We start from the raw sequence: 19,204 nt of genomic DNA on the forward strand, positions 1-19,204 counted from the left end.
TGGGTCATTCAGGTTTGTGTAAACAATGATATTAGTGGCACAGCATCTCTTTGTTCCACCATTACTGTACTGATGTACGAGTCGTAATTAGAACGACGTTTAGTGGTGAACAATTCCTTGTTAGTATCTTTTATGTTATACAATTGGTATTTACATGCTATGATGTTGGAAACAGTGGTTATATAGATTTGTTCTTATTTTACTTATACTGAGAGTTCAATTGTATAGTGAAAATATTGAAAAACTTAAAAACATGACCTCAGGATAAAAATTATAATAGGCTTATTTTCTGCAGTTTTCAAAATATTAAATTTTTTCGCAAGCATCAGAAAATTATACTTGTATCGTACATAATAGTAACACACTAAAATTCAATATAAATATTACTAAATTACTAACAAACTCATATATCATTCCTCATGTTAAATGACCTACTACTACTTTCTTTAGATATGCTGTTGTTCTTGTTAACCATCAATTATTTATTACCTCTTGTGTTACAAGACGTGGCAGTTAGTTATTTTTACTTCTACTGTTGGTATTATTTTTTTTACAAAAGACCAGCCTGTGGATTTTCTTTGCAACCTATTCTTCGCTCTTCTAGTGCACTAAAACACCAAACAAACTACAACCTGTTTGCATACAATTTCCACATAGTATGTGTGACAATTGGATTTTACAATCGATTAGTAAAATTTAGAATGTTCAACAAGAATGCGATTACATACTTATATATACGACCCATATAGCTGAATGGTTAGTGACCCTGACTACTAAGCTAGAGGTCCCGGGTTCGAATCCCGGTAGGTGCAAGCATTTATATGATGAATATGAATGTTTGTTTCCGAGTCATGGATGTTTATATGTATTTATGTATGTATAAGTAAGTATATTGTATTAAATATATCGTTGTCTTGTACCCATAACACAGGCTTTGCCTAATTTGGGGCAAGATAATTTGTGTAAAAGTGTGTCAATATTATTATTATTATACTTAATGTGATTCGTATAAATAAGACTACAATAATTACAATAATTTATTTTATTAGAACTTGGTTTCGTTTGAAAACAATCCATATGTAAAGTTCTTATGTATTTTACTAATTGTAATATTATAATACTCTAGAGTCTAGACTAACAAATGGAGAGCCGTTTTTTCCTTAGGTTATACTGCGAAAACTACTGAGCTGACACATCAAATTATTGATAAAAACATTAAACTGATTTTTTTACTTATCCGGAACATATATTTTTTGACTTAGAAATGCCTATACCAATTAGAGGTTTTGGTTACATTTTTCGACAATTTATACAATGAGAGTAATTGAATTTATATGACAAAACAATGTTTGTCGGGTCATATCTAGTAGTATAATATATTGGTAAGTTGCAAGCCAACAAAGTGGCTGCCGTAATATTCTAGTAGGTAGGTACCTACAATTATGACATTCTCCGTTAGAGGACATTGGGAACATTATCACGGACAGTAATGACTCGGCTAGACGACTCAACTGGCGCACCAGAGGGGAGTAAAACGTTAATCTTGATTAAAGAGTAAAATGTGAATATTTAAAACAATTGCGAAAACGCTATAGGTATATATGCTTTTACAACATGGCCCCAGAAAACGTACTAAAAAGAATTGTTAGGAAACGTCTAAGTGGTAAAGATTATTTATATCAGAAATGACTTTTTTAATGGTACCACAGATTGGGAATAGAGCAACCCCGCCTTCAGGCTGTTTAATATTTAAGTTTATTAAAAAATTAAGACAACCACCCGTTGTACTTTCCTTTTCTATATTTATGTTATTTGGAGTAATGTTAACCGAACGTTAATTTATGATTTTTTAGTTACAACATGTGATTTGAAAAAATAAAAAGTACGATATTTCTTTTTTATTTATATTATTTCCTTAATGCTCTAAGGCATTTAATATAATTGTAGGATCTGTTTGCCATGTAAATTAACAGCGTTTTGCAAAACAACTGAAAACCAAGTATTAGTAAACAAACTATTTGTCTGTTTGTTCCGATAAATCTTCGAGACGAGTGGTCCAATTGTTCACTGGCGTAAGTCATACCAAGGTAACACTAAAAATGTTTAGTTGTCAATACTTTTATTGTTTTTCGAAGTCGTCTCCTTTCCTCTCTACACCTCGTCGCATTCGATGCAACCACTGAGAAAAGAAGTGTGCCCATTCTTCCTTAGGGGTCTTTTCTATGGCATTTTTATTTATGGCGTACGCTTTCACCGCATCTTCAGGGCTCGTAAAGCGAATACCTCGGCGCCAGGTCAGGACTGTATGGTGGATGACTCATTATCTCGACACGTCAAACATTCAACAGTCCGTTTTGCGGAGTGCGCTGAAGCATTGTCGTGGTGAAGGAGGATCCTGCTTCGAGGGCGCTGCTGTAGAATTTTTTTCCAAGAGAACATGCAAACAGCGATTGACATACCAGTCTTCAGTAACTGTCCTTCCATCTTATAGCACATCTGTTGCGAAATGACCTTTCCGTCCAAAGAATGAGGCAATCATCTTTATTCCTTGACTTCTTCCTTTCTTTTCATTACTTGGCTGATCCTCGAAAGAAAACACACACTGAGCTGATTGTCTTTTGGTTTCGGTTTCGTTGCAATATATCCAGCCTTCAACACCTGTGACAATGTCAAATACAGCATTTGAGTCACCGCCGTTGAACTTATCTAACATTTAGGTACACCAGACCATGTGAAGGTGTTTCTGGTCGTCGGTTAAAGTATGGGGAATCCAGCTGATACAAAGCTTCCGGACGCCTAAATGTTCTTGTAATATTTTTTGAACTTGACTCATACCAATGCCTAAGCTTGTCCGTATCTGCTTATAGGTCACTCTCTTTTCTTCCTCTATCATGCGTCGCACAGCACTGATGTTATCTTCAGTAGTCTCTGTTAAAGGGCGTCCCTCACGCGGATCATCATTGAGATAGCTACGTCCACGCTTAAACTCGTTAAACCAATTGTAGAGATGGGGCTTCACTAAGAAATGCTAATCGCAGCCTATCATAGCTTTGTTGTTGAGTCAGCCCACAACGAAAGTCATAATAAATCATTGACCGAAAATTTTCTCGTGTTAGGTTCATTTTCACGTGTAACAAGAGTTTTAGATTTGCCGCCAATTCACAAAAACAAATGACAAATGAATGCAATATACCACATTAGGTTACCATAGAGTTCTAAAATTGAAATTGAAAAAAGTTTTCATTAGCAATGTTTCTAACTGGCCAGTTCTAAACATTTTCAGTGTTACCCACGTATAATTAAAATCTGTGAAATTGTTGTGGGACCTACAAATCACTAATCAAACTATGGCGACTATCTGCTGAGATTATGCATACGGCCTTCTACACGATCGGCATTAACCGCTGACCATCGCGTCCTTTGTCGGGGTTGATTTAAAAATTGTTAGTGTAGAAATCAGTTGACAAACTAATATATGGTCTATACCTTGGTCACGAGCGCATCCTTCGCGACAGGCTTTGCTTTCTTTTTTTTCTTCTTCACTCAAGCATAAAAAGTTATTGCCAAACGGATCTTTTGTTGCTTCCAAAGACAAAACCATATTCAGCTACGTCTTTACGCTTGGAATGCCAGTTGAGTCAATCACCAGTCGTATATAAAAATCGTTTGACCCGATCAAGGACACAATCGTGTAGATGGCCTTTAATAATCACTTCTGTAAGTGATCCGTTTGCTCGTATGTGCTCTCTTCCATACAAAAGGTAGTCTGCCATGCGGCGTTCAGTATTTCTCAATATTTTTTATGACAGTCTGTAATGGCTTGGTCGCCAGCTCTATCGGCAGTCGGCTCACAGACCGCATTGCGATTACATTCACAAACGTAAGTCGACACAACGGTACTTAATGACCCACATAGCCTATGTGTAACATAGCACACCTAGCTTGCCCATGCACTGCACAGATTTACTCACGTGTGATAACATATTTCTATAACGATTTGTTCTTTTAAAGTGATATCCCTCTTCTTGGATTAATTAAATTAAATTTGTAACCAAAATAAATGGACGATGCGAGACTCGAACCCGCGTCCTCTCGGGTTTCGTCCTAGCGCTCTTCCAATGACCCAAAGCTATGTCTTGAACAAGATTTTTGGGTTTCTAAGGATTCGGGATCAGGATAAGGATGGATCGAAAGCTATTCAGGTTACATTGCTTTGGAGTTACAAAATGAGGTTTGTTTTTGGTGTGTTTACATTGTAAGTCACGTGCTTTGTAAACTAATTGGAACATTAATTAATTTTGTAACTACCATCGCATCTGCTAGGCCAGGCGTACATACAGGGGCGCAGCAGACATGCGAGGGACAAGCGGCTCCTCAATATAAATATCTGGATGTGTGGCGGTCCTCCACAGTGCGATTTTCAAGGATTTTTCTTCGTCGTACTACAAAGCTGTGGAATGAGCTTTCTAGTGTGGTGTTTCCGGGACGATACAACACTGCTGCCTTAAAAAAAAGCGGGTACACTTTAAACGCAGGCAATGCTCATGTGATCCCTCTAGTGTTTCAAGAGAATGTGGGTGGCGGTGATCACTTAACACCAGGTGACCCGTACGCCCGTTAGTGCTCTTCATAAAAAAATACAGAAAAGGGTGTGACATATTAGTAAACAGCTTTATTTATTGAATGGTATTTTCTTATGTTACATAGCAAATAATAAAACCATATTCACTCAGAGCACGGTAATCTATGTAGTATGTAGTATACAAACACGACGTCCATTTTGTTTTATCGTCGCATTTTATCTGATACTCACGCGTTACATCACATCGGGTAGAATCGTGTCGTCTCGTACGTGCTAGTTCTATTCCATATTACACAAGTGCAATGATTACTTGTTTCTATAATAACAGTCTTTCAAAGAAAAGTCCACAGGTCATTCAAATGCTAAGCAGTGTAAAAGATTTAAATGTTATGTGTTATTTCTGCTAAGAGCTTAGCGATAACTCTATTGTATTCTAGCGATAATTATGGATCATTTTCAGAGTAAAGGATACGTCATTATCTGTGGATTTGACGACGATGACGTCACATTGTCGCTTTGTTACGGTGTGCAAAACAAGAATCAACATCACTAGAATACTATAATTAATAAATAAACTATGATTTATTTTTTTCTGTATTTTAGTTTGATATAAAGGTGTTGTGTTGTGATGCTGAATATTATTATTATAATGATGAAACATCAATGAAAGTGTCTAGGTGAAGCTCAAAGAGTTTTTGTTTTTTTGGTAGTACTATTATAGCGACACAGAACAACAAAAACTACAAAACTATTACCAACAAAAGCAAAAACATAACAATGAGAAGTTCAAAAACAAAGCAGTGATAGCACAAAATACCACGACATGAATTCTAAAGGAATCAATTTTGAGAAAATAAATGCCTTTTATGCTTTTTCATGTACCTAAAACTGTAATGCAACTGCAAACCGTACTGATACAACAGGACGAGCGCGTGGGGGTAAAAGGGGAATGGGAGGGGGCTTCACGTTCCAGCGAAGCTACTAATCCCTAATATATTCTAAGTCTAGTAAGTATAGTATAAATAATAATAATTTTAAATCGAATATGAGAAGGCGTTGACCACTAGTGACTAGACCACAAACCATATTGTCTATGACACAAATGGGAGCGAGTTATATCAAGTTTTCTCTGTCACCGCTACACCGCAGTATCTCCTTAATAGTATCGCGCCTAGCTCTGTGTTGCGGTCGAGTTGTTTCTACATCTGTGTGTTATCAATTATCAAACCAGTTGATCGCGGCTACTCCAATACAAACAGGAACCGAATCACCCCAAATTTTAGTTTTCGTTTAAAACAGCACGAATTGGAACCGTACGAAATAAGTTTTCTTATTTTAAAGCTTTATTGTGGAGTGCAAACTTCTTTACGCTCCGCGAGTAGGTACTTTATTTTTTAAAGCCAATAAGGGACGAGACGAACAGGACGTTCAGCTGATGGTAATTGATACGCTCTGCTCATTACAGTGCAACTCAGGATTATTGAACGGCTTTATAACGTACAGGTAGAGTCGGCTCAAGTCGTATAAGAGAGCGCCATCAGACCAGACACTCTCACACTCAGGCCTTGTTCCCGTCGTCGTATGCATAGACAACAGAACGCCACTTGCTTCTATCCTTACAAGCCTCACGCGCTCCGTTCCGGGTGCTTCGGACCTTTCCTATTCTCAATACGTCTCCAATTCTACGACAAATGTTCTACGAGGTCTTCCGCGGCCGAAATGCCCACAAACACTTGCCTTATATATTTGATAAGGCACTCTTTCTTCAGTAATTCGCTCCACGTGTCCAAACCATCAGTCACCAGTCAACCATAGTATAAATAAATATTTTATTGTAAATGAATTAAATGAAAAATTACTTTATGAATAATATATATTATATAACAATAATTGTTGTTAACTAGATCAGCTTTACTCACAATTAATCGGTGTTTGACCGTATAGTTTCGGACCAAAATAATAAGAAATTCTTAAAGATTCTAATAGCACTGTCCTTGATTCATTCGTATATGCACGCACAAAAACTAGTTCCGTATAAATCGTATATTCACAATAAAACTGCTGTTATCTCCACAGATTATGCCAAAATTTGGAGTATTAGTAACGGGACCCGTCGTAATGGACTATCAAACGGTGTCTCGACAAATAAACTCCAATTAGAGTGTTATTAGATCATAAATATGCACGAACTGGCCTCAAAGATTCTTTGTATGACTGAGCGACGAGCATGGGATTCTCTTGTTGGTCTTTTTATGATGCTAAGTGATACGCCCTGCATATTAGAAGGTAGTGCCATTTACTCAATACCCTGATTACTGTGTTACTGCAGAAAATATAATTAACAGTCTGGAAAAAACTAAAACATCTCTTTAAACTGTTCTGTGACAACACACGCTAAACTAAATACTTACAAGAAAATAATTTTTAATAGGCATAAAATAACAATAGTGAGATTAAGTAAAAAATGTTTTTATTGTAAATAAGCATGTGTTGTTTGATATCAATTAGCTAGATAAATCGCGTACACCTTCCTTAAAGGCCGGCAACGCTCCTGTGATTCCTCTGGCGTTGCAAGACAATGTGAGCAGCGGTGATCACTTAACACCAGGTGAACCGTACGCTCGTTTGTCCTCCTTTTCCATAAAAAAAATGTTTTATTCACAAATATTCATTTAACAGATGATCTTAAAAAAAACCCACGCCATTCACCATAGATCTGTGTTTTAATGATTTGTTGCTATAGTACAATATTATTACTCTATCATATTTTCAGTTGACAAATAGAGACCGCAGTGTCTTAATAAAAGGTTCCATTGGCTACACAAGTTACGGGATATTAGATGTTTTTAATAGGAAAAATACGAGATAAGTTTAATAAATCGACCTTAGATTAGACAGCTGTGAAAACATCGAAAAAAATTGAAGTTGACAGTTAAACTCTATTTTGAGCAATGCACGCACACTAACACAAAGTGACATATAAATTGCGAATGTAAGACGTAAGCTACGTCTTACGTCACGCACACTAAAGTAATAAACCTGGCCAGTTTTCATCGGTTGTCAAGCAGCAAGATGCTCTATCAATATTCGAAGTAGGACAACCTCAATATCACATAAGTCCCGTCAGCAAAAAAAGCGCTGGAACATTTTAATTGTATTCATGTCACCTTCACAGTACAAGTCGACAGCTAAGCTTTATCCGCTGTATTGGGATCACATCGTGTCACGCTTCCAATTCGACATTCCGTCACAAGACACCGATATGTCACGTAGGACGTTCTAGTTAACGTTGTATTGTCATGACGGTGACGCTAAGTGTGTCTTGCGGTTAAAGGCTCATTTTCCAGAGTACGGTAAGTAGTAATATGGCAAGTAATGAATTAAAAAGTGACTATTCATCAAATAACACGTGTAGATAGATATTCAAATACAAATATTTTTATTCAAAATAAACATAAAATATCATATCACTTATTGAAAGTCAAAAACTACCATCCATTCGAAAAAGTATACCTCAGACCTGAGAAGAACGGGCGCAACAAACTCAGCGGGCTTCTTTTTTTTTTTTTTCATAAAAATATAACTATAACGAATAAAGATCTTTAAAATGTAGCCATACCAAATTAAATCGAGAGGTTTATTATGTTTTATTACTTACAACCCGGGAAACGATGTTTTGTAATTTAAATAAATAATTGTCAGATGTAATGACATGTCACTAACTGAATTGTATGTATTGCGAATGGGTATTTCTAAGTCCAAAAAATATAGGTTCCGAATAAGTAATCACCAATAAATCATATACTACCTTAAACCTTCTCCGAAACACGCTGTATTTTATGGTAGATATTAGTATTATTCCGACGGGTTCAATAATTTTCGCAGAATAACCAAACAAAAAAAACGGCTCTCAATTTACATATTCATTCAGGTAAAAGATATAGGTACATCTATGAATTTCAAAGTTAGATAATTTGCATACTTAATCGTATCGTTAGAAATGTAAAAAACCACACTGATGAGAAAAACGCAAAGACCGATAATAGGTTATTAGAGATAAAGGAGTAAATATTATGTAATAAGTTATAAAACTCACCAATCTCGACAAGCTGTGAGGCAATGACGTTAATATGACCTGAAACAGAAAATAATTAACTATAATAAAACAATAAATTGTGATATCAATGCAACTTTTAAACATTTCATCATAGACGTACAACATGATTTTGTATTAGGAAAATCCCCTATTTTGAATCTACTCATTTTTACAAACTATACTTTTTATAGCTTGGATCAAAAAGCACACATTGAAACGATCTCCACAGGCTTCAACAAGGCGTTCGTAAAGGTTGACCGTCTGATACTTTTGAAAAAACTTTCCTACAACGGAATCAAAGACAATCTATTGCGTTGGTTCAGTTCGTACTTACAAAGTCATCTTTAGTCTGTTGTTATTAACTAGCATGTCTCTTCGTCTGTTGTTGTCACAACGGGTGTCCTTCAAGGATCTATCCTAGGACCATCACAATTTGTACTCTTCATAAATGATATCTCGTCTTGTTCCATACTGATAACTTTTTAATACAGGAGTATATCACTCCTGTATTCGGGACCAAAATGACATAAAATGAATATAGTCTGATGTAGTGAGATTTGAAAAATATTGTCAAATTAATAAACTCTGTCCCTTAAGCAAATTTATTCTACTAGTTTTCGACTCAGAAAAAACTGTGAGAGACCTTGGTGTGTATCTAGTATCAAGATGCAATACTTGCACTTGATGTTCATGTAGAAAATGAAGTACTTAAAGCGTACCAAACGCTAGGTTTCATAACAAGAAATACGAAACCCTCTAAGTGCAAAGACATATTTACCTGCCTCTCTTTGATAGTCTAGTTGGATCGCATTTAGAATATGTGTCACCATTCTAAAATCCATTAAATGCATTTTTCATTAAAAAAAATTAAATAGTTCAAAAAAAATCTTAATTACCATCTGCGTCTATCCCGCTGCTCACTTACAACGAACTGTTAGCAAAACATAATTCCCTATCTTTGAGTAACCGAAGACGGCTGAATGACGGAGTAACGCTCTTTCAAATTTGTAACGGCGAGATTAATTCTTCCCAATTCTTATCTGAAATTAATTTCGTGTACCGTCTATAGCCCTAGTGGCTTATCACCCAACTTATTCCACGTCTCATACATTACGTTGAATAGCATTGACATGTTTTCGTGCTCCTTGTATACCTAAAACTAATCATTGATAAATATTCAGTTCTAATCAATCTTAGATCTTATTATTTTTGCTTTGTATATACAAGTTTTTCAATGATATAGCTTACTCTTACCAAGTGTTATTAACCTTTACTGCAATTAACTTTTATTGTAAGTTGAACGTGAACGCTTGCACCAAAGCAGATGTCACTTTTATCTCCAACTACTATGTTCTCAGTGAGACGTTCAGCGGGATTGCAATTATTTTAGTTCGTAATAATTTGAATGTTTATTTAATCTTTTGTTTCTGTTTTCGTCACCATTAAAGAAAATTAATAAATAAGTAAATCTGCGCATGTCCGTATATTTATAACGGGATAATTAATAAGAAATGCAGTTAGTAAAGTGGCGGAATACAGTCCTGCCATTATTTACTTTCTCCCTGCTAACATTGATTTCTCTCATGAATCTTATTCTTTCGTAGTGAACCGAATGAATTAATCTAATTGTTTCTCAAACGGTTTCTTCGAAAGAGAAGCTGCGTTAACGCATTAAAGGGCCACGTTCGTATAAAATATACAAAGTAAATATAAGAATAGAAGATAGAAGTGGTTCTCAATAATAGTTCACGTTATTCAGGTTATTGAAAAAGTTTGGTTGTGTGACAGACCTATTATAGAGAGGATGGATGAAATTAGATTGACTGCACAAATATGGAATTTGGGAAAGGTTATTACACCAAACGTATATTGCAACATCAGAGCGAGATGTATAAAAGCTAAGAGTACCAAATCAGAAATGGACATAGCAAACAAATTCATTATCTCTACATGTTCCCTTTCCGAAACAGATTTGGGCTATTTATGTAATCTATACGTATTTTTAACCGACTTCAAAAAAGGAGGAGGTTCTCAATTCGTTGGTATGTTTTTCTTCATGGATGTTACCTCAAAACTTTTGACTGGGTGAACCGATTTTGATAATTCTTTTTTTTATTTCAAAGCTGGTGCTTCCCGTATGGTCTCATTGTAATTTGGTCCAGATCTGACAATGGCATCCATGAGAAAAACATAAAAGTCTTAAATTTGCTATACATATGTATAGCAAATTTTAAATGCCAATTTAAATCTCTTGTTAGAATATGGATCGTTAAGCCAACGAGAAAAAAATATCGTTCATAACCGTCATATTGTACAAAATATTGCAAATCATATCCATAATTTAAAATGGATGGTGATCGAAAGCGGACATCACAAGTGTACCGTGAAACACTTCCCCACTTCGTCACACGTCATTGGGACGAGTGAGATGCATATATTTTGCAATTAGCGTTCTAAATGACTTTGTTAAGGTGATCGATGTAACTGTAATCTTTTACACACATATTCATACACAGTATACATGTAACAGTTTTCAACTTTCTTTGAGTGCAATATATTTTAAAAAAGATTTAAAAATTTCAAACTCAATTTGAAGCTGAATAAAATATGGATGTTATACTAGAATAAATTATATTACACTATAGCCCAGTACCTGTATCATAATACAGATACAGGTCTAAATTATCATACTGTAATGTCTGCACTGTGGCCGGACAGTACTCAAAGCCGTAGCAAAAGTAATAAATTGTTATCAGTAGGAATGTTGCAAATGAAACAAATAAATCTTGTATAAGAGGCTTGTTTATTACGGTGCGGTAGTTGCATCCTGATTGCTACAGCCATTTCGCGTGTCTGTACTTGTTTTATATCCGACATTTGTTAGTCTAGCTTATTAATAGCTCCAGTCAACTCGAATATTGTTCTATGCGATTCTCTTTTAGGGACGAGACGAGCAGGAAGTTCAGCTGATGGTAATTGATACACCCTGCCCTACTCAGGGTTTTTGTAAAACCCAAGACTTCTGAGATGTTGTCTCATTTGCCCAGTAATTTCTCTAGCTAAGGCGCCCTTCAGACCGAAATACATAAATACTAACACATTACTGCTTCACGGCAGAAAAAGGTGCCGTTGTGGTACCCATAATCTAGCCGGCATCATGTGCCGGACGGAGCCTCCCACTGGTGTCTCCTAAGGGTCCCTCTTATATCCGTAACATATCGTATGTGGACTCTGCCAATGTTGGCAGACTTCTGCAAATTGGCTGGCCAATTTCAGAAAGACATTGGCCGTGAGATGAAATTGTGTCCAATACCTACTTGGTACTAATTTACCAATTCAATTCTAAAGTAACTAATTATGCTGTGTTTACCCAATTCACTTTAGTTTTAAGTTGTGCACATATATATGTATTCTAAGACTTTCTGTGTACTATCTGTTGGTAAACCCTAATTAATAAATAAAACTTCTTAAAAAAAACTTATCAATAAGAACATCAGCAAAGAAAATTACTCTTTAAGTAACTTCGAAAAAATCTTATGTTGCTTATAATATGTAACATAAAAGATTCTTTTAAAGTTGAACTAATTATAATAAGTACTTACTTGTATAAGTCGTTGTCATTGTCCGAGTCATTATTCATCTTGCCATTTGTGTAACGTTCTTGACTGTCTTCTTCTACTTGTTAGGATTCTAATACGAGAAACTATCGTCAATGTACAACAACAATGATTGCATATACTACTAAAAAGAGGTGAACATATATTTTTTGTGTCTTTTAAAGTAATATTTCATCCATTCCATGGAATACGCTACAATTTACACCAAAATAAGTTTCGGCTGCTGTATCTATACATTGCCACATTAACTCCAGTTGCTAAAAAATTTCGTGGTCAATAAGCAGCAATGTAAAGCATTTATAATATAGTTCAGATTTGATTCTGACAGGGAGCGTCCTCTTGACCTACTGCCGTTGACCCTTCCCTGAACAACAAGTCTCTCTATGGCATGCTCTCTACGTCGCGTGATATGTCCGAAGTATCTGAGGATACGGGCTCTGACTATAGATGAAAGCCTTTCTTTCACCTTGAGCTCTTCAAGTATCGAGACGTTTGTGCGGCGTTGTGTCCAAGATACTCGTAGCATTCGTCTCCAACACCACATTTCTAGTGCGTCAATCGTCAATAGATGCACTAGCTTTTTTTAATTTGATTAGTCATTGTCGGCATTATCCGACTGTCAGGTAATCTATACGCTAGTGTGTGGGTCTGATGTGACTCATCTTAGTCTTACATAATTTTATACGTTTAGCTCTTGCGGTTAGGCAACGCATTACAACAGGCCTGGTTAATTACTTTAGTGTGCATGACAGCTATGTCTTACACTCGCGATTCGTTACTTTATTATAGTGTGCGTGTGTTGCTGAAAATAGAGGGTAACAGTTCGTCTGTATTTTTTTTCAACGCGTTCCCAAGTGTCACAGTCTATCAAGACGTATTACTTATCTAAGATCTCAGTTACAACTAACGGGAATGCCTGTGAGAGTGCAAGTAAAGATATTTGATAAAAAGTAAACAGAACAGTATATTATTTCTTATCGACACACAGTCGTCTCAAACCGCGGCGTTTTTGCCGAGCGTCCGATGTCGCCCAGTGCCTTACATGTGGCGGGTTTTTGTCGCGTGTAATTGGTTGCTAGTGGGACAAGCATCGTATTCTCGGAGGTCGTTAGTGTTGGTTCCTTCTGGCCTACATCGGCCTAACGAATGGAAAAACTTTAATAATGTGCGGTTAACACCAACAATAAATAATATTGACGCACATTTACACAAATTATGTTGACCCAAACTAGGCATATTCCAATTCAAAATAAAAATAATATATTATGATATCACTTATTTAAAGTCAAAAACTACCACTCATTCGAAACAGTATGCCTCAGACCTGAGAAGAACGGGCGCAACAAACTCAACGGGCTTTTGTTTCACAAAAATATGGTAACAATATGTAATATCGTACAATAAAACTTATTTTTTAATAGCCTGAGGGCGGTCGCTCCATTCCCAGTCTGTGATATCATTAAGAAAGACATTTATGTTTGCGTCATTTTTACCTTGACCACACAAACCTTTTTTTGACAATTCTTTTAAATTTCGTAATATATTTGTTTTGAACATTTCCTGGGATCTTGTTGTAAAAGCATAATATATAACGCCCCACAAAAACCTTCTACCTAGACTTAGCCGAGTAGTAGGCATTATTAGTTTATGTCTGTTTCTGATGTTTACATTATGGTTATGACCGTTTCTAGTTTTATTCTACTATTTTATTCAATTTCTCTTATATGTCTATGTATATACATAACATTATCAAGAATATATATAGCCCATATAAAAACAAATAAACATCCATGACTCGGATACAAACATACATATTCATTGTATAAAAATGTTTACACCTAACGGGATCTAAACCCGGGCCGTCTAGCTTAGAAGGTAGAGTCACTAACCACTGGGCTATTGGGTCGTCCAAGAACGACTAGAAACCACGGCTACATTGAGATGTAGAACTCCGGAAGTTGCTAAAGTTGAGGAAATATGCAACACTTGGCAGATACATATTTGACTTGAGGGTGGAGACGATGGGTTCTTGGGTTCCATCAGCGAAAATAAGCATATTTTTTATTCGATATCTCTCACGTCTGGGAATAATTAAATTAAATTTATAACCAACATTTATAATCGAAAGTTTCAAAAGTTCAACGCATGTATCGTAAATCTTGTTTAAATCGCAGAGCGCTCGGTCGGAATCCGAGAGGTCGCGGGCTCGAGTCCCGCATCGTTCATAAATTTTGGTAAAAAATTTAATCGAAAACTAAGTCAAAGCACCTTACAAATTTGATAGATAGCCAAAAATCTGGCAATTACTGGAACAAAGTATGTTTTGGCAAGTAGTTAACGTTGCCGGCTTTTTGGGCACAAGTACTGCAGATTGCGATCTAAATTTAATTTATTACTCATAATCATTCAATTATTCACATTGTTCTAACTGGTGAACCCTACAGTACATACTTTTCGATCCTCATAAAAAATATGTTTAGTATGATGTTATGAACTTATCAATGACAAGGAAACGTCCAGGATAGCTCCGATGATTTCTGTGTTCTGCGGTCATTGTTTTATTATGTAATGTATATACTTAGTCTGGTCATAAATACTGTTACAATTCAAATAAAGAAAATATTACATTTTAATTTGGAATCCGTAATTTTTTTATGATTGTTCATTGAGTTTTCTCATTTTGGCGCCAATACATTGTACAATATTTATTAGTAGTGTACAGTTTTAGACAGTACGGCCTCCTCCAAATGTCATGAAATTTAAACAATGCTTCAAGTTTACCATTTTAACCTTATAATTCAATCTTAAATTTAAACAATGCTTCAAGTTTACCATTTTAACCTTATAATTCAATCTTAAATTTAAACAATGCTTCAAGTTTACCATTTTAACCTTATAATTCAATCTTAAATTTAAACAATGCTTCAAGTTTACCATTTTAACCTTATAATTCAATCTTAAATTTAAACAATGCTTCAAGTTTACCATTTTAACCTTATAATTCAATCTTAAATTTAAATAATGCTTCAAGTTTACCATTTTAACCTTATAATTCAATCTTAAATTTAAACAATGCTTCAAGTTTACCATTTTAACCTTATAATTCAATCTTAAATTTAAATAATGCTTCAAGTTTACCATTTTAACCTTATAATTCAATCTTAAATTTAAACAATGCTTCAAGTTTACCATTTTAACCTTATAATTCAATCTTAAATAATGCTTCAAGTTTACCATTTTAACCTTATAATTCAATCTTAAATTTAAACAATGCTTCAAGTTTACCATTTTAACCTTATAATTCAATCTTAAATTTAAACAATGCTTCAAGTTTACCATTTTAACCTTATAATTCAATCTTAAATTTAAATAATGCTTCAAGTTTACCATTTTAACCTTATAATTCAATCTTAAATTTAAACAATGCTTCAAGTTTACCATTTTAACCTTATAATTCAATCTTAAATTTTCGTCTCAACTCTAAAACATTCAAAAATTCATCACACGTGTCTAAAACATTTTTCGCCATTGTTGTTGCTATGTTGGGCGATGATTAAAAATTCTTTTTTTACTGGAACAGAAATTGATGGTTTCGGAATAGTTATAACTGAAATCAAAAAAATAACACAGGATCGCTACTTTATTAGTATATCACGGTAAGCAACAACTACGGCACAGCACTACACTGCAGCGCGATCTTCAACGCTTTCATAGATTGTCACTGTCTTTCAAGACGTATTAATTATCTATGTTATATATCTACAGCAGTGGGAGATTCCTTTTCGCAGGAGTTCGGCTAGATTATGGGTACCATAACGGCGCCTATATCTTCCGTGTAGCAGTAATGTGTAAACATTATTGTGTTTCGTTCTGAAGGGCGCCGTAGTTAGTGAAATTACTGGGCAAATGAGACTTAACATCTTACGTCTCAAGATGACGAGCACAATTGTAGTGCCGCTCAGAATTTTTGGGTTTTTCAAGATTCCTGAGCGGCACTGCATTGTAATGGGTAGAGCGTAGCAATTACCATCAGCTGAACATCCTGCTCGTCTCGTCCCTTATTTACATAAAAAAAATAGCACACCTACTCGCAAAAATAAGTGGAACATGGTAAATCCAAAGTAAAACCTATTTGGTGTGCACGGCTACATCGAATCTACGAATAAATCTTCGATCAGTACTTTTTATTCGTAGATTCACTAATATCAAGTCTGCCTTAAACTTTTTATACGTTTTATTAAAATGTATCTATTATGCTATCATTTACACCTTCCTACCTACACAGTAGAAAACAATAACATTAAGAAAATATTTGACATTTGACTTTTTGTCGTACAGCTAAGCATTATTTGACGACCCCTATAGCCCAGTAAATAGTGATCCTGCCTACTGAGTTAGAGATCTCGGTTTCAAATCCCGGTAGGCGCAAACATTTATATGAATGTTTGTTTCCATGTCATGAATGTTTATATGTATTTATGTATGTTTAAGTACGTATATTGTATTAAATATATCTTACTCTTGTACCCATAGTACAGGCTATGCCTAGTTTGGAGCAAGATAATTTGTGTAAAAGTGTATCAATATTTATTATTTGCTCTGAGGGTATTTTTACTTCTAGGTGTATGAAGCATCGACTTAGATCTTACTAGCATTAATTCGCTTTCCTTTTCTATCTCGCTGAAAGTCCGTTAGAGATGTTCTTTTCTCTCGCACGGTTTGTTTGTCTATACGTTAGTACTGTTTGTTATTTTTAGGTAATGTTCTTCACTTCTGGGAGTATACAAACTTAATTTGTACGAAAGTTTATATTCCAGCGCTCTTACCAACGCCCCACCCGAGAGTTGAACAAATATACCAAGATTTACGGATAATGCGGCATGCGGACGGTTGGATTTTTTTACAACTTGTTTGAAATTTTAGTATTAATTCAATATGTATACTCTAGAAGATTATAAGTGTGTGGTATGAAGTCCCCATCTCAATATCCGCTCACGTACAATAAACATCACTATACTCACAATCACGCTCAAAAATTGAAGCAAACTGCCGAAGCCTCTATTAGGTAGAGTTTTCGTTCAGTTGTGTTTCGACCGCGCTTAGAATACAACGCCACGCAATGGCTAAGCTAAATAATTACATTTCAATCGCTTAATCTTATGAGCGTATACAATAGACTGTGAACATTACTGCCAGGAAATAAGGTGTCAATTTGAGTGAATGTTTTAATGTAATCTGAATATATGTCAATATCAGAACAGATACCTACAACGACGTGAGTCTTCAATCTTCTTAAGCGTCACAATCAAATCAGGTCGCGGTTGTGTCACGGTGTCGCACCAATCACGATTGGTTTCGGCTCATGCGCGGCGCATGCGCACCTTTTCACATTTTTTACCACTCTCATTACTCAGTAAACGGCGGCCGATTTACAGCTCGTCATCACACACAGTTTTTGTGGTAAATCTTTCTTGTTGTAATAATTTGGTAAAATTGCGGGTCGAAATCTCGCTTTGTTGGTTCTGTGTTGTACTTTTTGTATTGAAAATTCTTAAGGCTTATTCTGAACAGTTTTATATTATGTGTATTGAATGAGAAGTAGGCGTCACGCTCGGCTATGTGGCGTCCGTTAGGCTAAACTCTGCTTGAGTCGACTAAGGAAAAGTTGAAGTAATATACACGAGTAGTTCTAAAAATATTACATAATTCTTATAGTGTGTTATTTATTAATGCGGCTTCATTCACGATTCATCGGTGCGGATACTGGCTTGTTACGGACCATTCGGAGATCAGTGACAGTGCATGCCTTAAACTCCGACACGTCACACTATACTAGGTTCGAAAAGGTAAAAGCATTGGTTCGCGATAAAAACATTGTGTCTCGCAAGTTTCTGGAAACCATAGAAATCGATCGTCATCTTATTTTTAATAGAGACAAGGGTTGGCTTCTGCCACCTACTTGGAAACCAGTGTTACAAAACGCGCCTCGCAACAAGTCCTATAATGCCGATGTGCTTCCTTGGGCGGTCTTTCCGTGACAATACGACATGGGTACCTTCAAAAAAGTACCTACACCTCCTTAAAGGCCGGCGACGCTCCTGTGATTTCTCTGGCCTTGCAAGAGAATGTGGGCGGTGTTGACCACTTACACCAGGTGATCCGTAAGCTCGATTGTTCTCCTTTTACATACAAAAAACATCCTCACAACCAGCGGTCAAGGGGAGTATACTCTGTTCTTGAAGGGAAAAGTTGAGTAACTAATCTATATTCAGTTCTCGCATTTACATTTGTTCGCCGCTTTACAAGGTCGGTAACGATTGTAAAATTATTCTGGTGTTATAATAACATGGACTGCGATAATCACTTACCATCAGGTGATAATAATAATAATATAATATTCACATTACATACATTTACATAATCTTGCCCCAAACCAGGTATAAGCCTGTGCTATGGGTTGCAAGATAACGATATGCTTAATACGATTTACTTACGCATGCATAATATATCTAAACATCACTCGGAAACAAAATTCCATATTCATATTAATGTTTGCACCTACCGGTATTCGAACCCGGGACCTCTAGCTCAGTAGGCTACTACAGTCACTAACCACTGGGCTATATGAGTCGCCATATGGTAACCCGTGTGGTTATTTGCTCTGCATTTCCATCAAAAAGGAATGCCAAAGTATGTTGATCATTACTTAGTCTATTAATACTTAAAGATAAAATATTAAGTATGATATGAGCGATAAATTCAACGAATTGACGGCTTAAATAATCTTGCAATCTTTATGAAACAAAGATCAAGATAACGCCAATATGTTGCTACTTCTTGTCATCATTTCCCATGAAACATAGAAGATTTAATTTAATAATTTAGAAACCTAACGCCCTTAATGTTGTA

General features: G+C 35.6%; 1 protein-coding gene across 5 annotated transcripts in view; it reads right to left on the reverse strand.

Moving 5' to 3' along the window:
* LOC126976801 (LIM domain only protein 7) overlaps positions 1–19,204 on the reverse strand; it is a 182,093-nt gene that overhangs the window by 127,877 nt on the left and 35,012 nt on the right. For all 5 annotated transcript variants that reach the window (XM_050825433.1, XM_050825424.1, XM_050825408.1 and 2 more), the window contains exon 2: positions 8,679–8,717. The gene's annotated coding sequence lies outside the window, so the exon portion shown is untranslated. The remainder of the gene's footprint in view (positions 1–8,678; positions 8,718–19,204) is intronic.

The sequence above is a fragment of the Leptidea sinapis genome, chromosome 2 (assembly GCF_905404315.1).
Source record: "Leptidea sinapis chromosome 2, ilLepSina1.1, whole genome shotgun sequence".
In the NCBI taxonomy this organism is placed as follows: domain Eukaryota; kingdom Metazoa; phylum Arthropoda; class Insecta; order Lepidoptera; family Pieridae; genus Leptidea; species Leptidea sinapis.